This window comes from Montipora capricornis, chromosome 12, assembly GCF_036669925.1.
Source record: "Montipora capricornis isolate CH-2021 chromosome 12, ASM3666992v2, whole genome shotgun sequence".
NCBI classification, from domain to species: domain Eukaryota; kingdom Metazoa; phylum Cnidaria; class Anthozoa; order Scleractinia; family Acroporidae; genus Montipora; species Montipora capricornis.
In genome coordinates, this window is record NC_090894.1 from 11,515,757 (window position 1) to 11,518,256 (window position 2,500).

The 2,500-nt window shown below is 36.5% G+C and overlaps 1 protein-coding gene across 2 annotated transcripts in view; it reads left to right on the top strand.

Annotated features, from left to right (window-relative positions):
- LOC138026485 (lactadherin-like) overlaps positions 1-2,500 on the top strand; it is a 60,726-nt gene that overhangs the window by 31,964 nt on the left and 26,262 nt on the right. The window contains exon 1 of one of the 2 annotated variants that reach the window (XM_068873860.1): positions 2,096-2,178. The exons of the other annotated variant lie outside the window; for it this stretch is intronic. The gene's annotated coding sequence lies outside the window, so the exon portion shown is untranslated. Of the gene's footprint in view, positions 1-2,095; positions 2,179-2,500 lie in introns of those variants that run through there. 2 annotated transcript variants of the gene reach the window in all.

The window sequence follows — 2,500 nt, forward strand, 5'->3', positions numbered from 1 at the left end:
AGGTCTGTCTTACACCACACAATTGACATTCATCGTTTTTGATAATTTTAGCTCTAAAAAGTTTGCTGCGAGTGTAAAGAATATGGTGATTGATTTTGAATTGAAACATCGAGAGTTTTATGTTTTTGGTGACTTTAAAAGGGAGAATGTATAACGCCTCGATGCTCTGATCAGTAAAAATCGGCCTTAGTTAGACGAGCTTTAGATGTAGGTATTTGAACGTTTAGGAGACGTAAAGTGAACGTGCTTGCTGACAAGTCCAAAATGAAATATTTAAAGGGTGTGTCGCAGACTGTCCTGTAGTAACTGATTCGTTTTCAAGATCACGGTTAAAGGCTTCTTTCCAGTACTTTGGAATGGCGTTGCACAACCCAAAATAACGCAGAAAGTTTGTTTTTATTTTATACTTTTTCCTAAATTCATGGAAGGGCAAGAAATTTCCTTCTTCGTATAGAATATCCGATAAGGTCTTTACTCCGGCATTATACCATTGTCGATAAAAAATGGATTTTCCGCCTATCGTGATAAAGTGGTTATTCCATAAGATCTCATTTTCTATTTCTTTTTTTGTTGTGGGAGTGTGCTTGATAATCTCTTCCCAAACATTTATGACGTCGCGGTTAAAAGGTGGAAGGAAGGACAATTCAGGCAAAGTTTTTATAGAGAAATTACATTCGAATAGCAGAGGGCCACCTACGTGCTGTAATAGATCGAAGGGTATTTTCTTCCAGGACTGCGTTTGAGGATTGAGAAACCGTTTTACCCAACCTGCTTTGAAAGATTTATTTATGAATTTAAAGTCAGGCATATTAAGTCAGCCGTCCTTAATCTTACCAATCATTGTGGAATGTTCGATTTTAGGCGGTTTGTGGTTCCATACGAAGCTAGAAAGAAGCTTACTCACTTGGTCAACAAATCCACTGGGTACACTCAGAACAGAGGCAATAAAAACTATCTTTGAAAGAGCTAAATTTTTGACAATGTTTATTTTCCCGTAAAGTGTGAGATCTCGTGATGACCACATGTTAAGACATCTTTCTAGAGCAAGCAATCTTTTTTCAAAATTATATTTTACGGATATTTCCGAGTCACGGGAGAAGCAAGCGCTGAGACACACACACTTCAGGGGCCAGTTAATGCCGAAGCCATTTGTGGGTTGTGGATTCTTTTTTCCCAACCACATTGCCTCCGTTTTTGATCTGTTTAGTTCCAATCCCGAACAACTTTTAAAAGCCTCTAATTTCTCAAAAAGTTTTACAACTGAATCTATGTCTCGCACGAAACAGGAGGTGTCGTCTGCATATTGTGAAAGCTTATACTCCTTCCCCTTTAGTTAATATTTATACCCATTATCGACTGGTCATTTCTTATTGAAATTTGCTAAAATTTCAACAGCAATAGCGGTTAAGTTTGTTTTGGAGAAATTCTTAAATGAAAGTGCCACTAGAAAAAAATACCTTAACAATCTATAAAAAGAAAAGACGAAAAACACGCTTTTTTAGATGTAGGAAAGGTGTTAACAATATTGTTGCTGTCAAGAAACTTTTAGTGTACTTTCTGGTGTGAAATTCGCAGGAAACCTAACTACTTTTGACCTGTTCATGTCTTTGATCGTACGGTAAAAACATTTGGGCTAAACTTTCATGTACGGTAGCTGTTGTGTATCATTTTTGCATGGAAAACAACTTGTCAAAAATACTTTTTCCAAATCCTTTCCCAAAAAAACGCTGAAATAGTGAATCTCAAAAATCCGGATTTAGATTTAATCCGAAGTATCCTCCTCGAGTGTGGATACTTTGGATTCATGATCCGTTTTTGGATTTCGCCCAAAAAACGCAAAATCCTTTTTTGGATTTTCCCAAAAAAACGCACCATATATGTCAAATTTAGAGGCACGCTGTTGCATACGAAATCTAGTGGCACTGCTTTGACATTTTTTAAATGGAAATAATATTAAAATACCATTCTTTTAGACTCCCATCAGTTTCCGTGAAACGGGTGCTTTCTTCGGATTTCTTCTCATAAATAATTGATTAAAAATAGAGTAAATGTTTTTGCCGTTTTAAAACGACAGGAAAACATCTTGGCAGGTGTTCCCGTTTGTGCGGTTTGAAAAATCTGAAGATTTTTGTATCGAACTTCTCTCTACTAGGTCTCTCTGTTGGTGATTATAACAAAGTAAGCTGTTTGTTTTTCCTTTTATTTACGATATACTTATACCAACCTCTGTGGTCGCAAGTGCACTCAGACGTTAACCGTTAATTGCTCGGTGCCCATATTGAAAATCTCAGACCGATTCATTCCGTGATAACCTGATAAACTTTGAGTATAAGCTGTATAAACTGTCATGTACGGTAGCTGTTGTGTATCATTTTTGCATGGAAAACAACTTGTCAAAAATACTTTTTTCAAATCCTTTCCCAAAAAAACGCTGAAATGGTGAATCTCAAAAATCCGGATTTAGATTTAATCCGAAGTATCCTCCTCGAGTGTGGATACT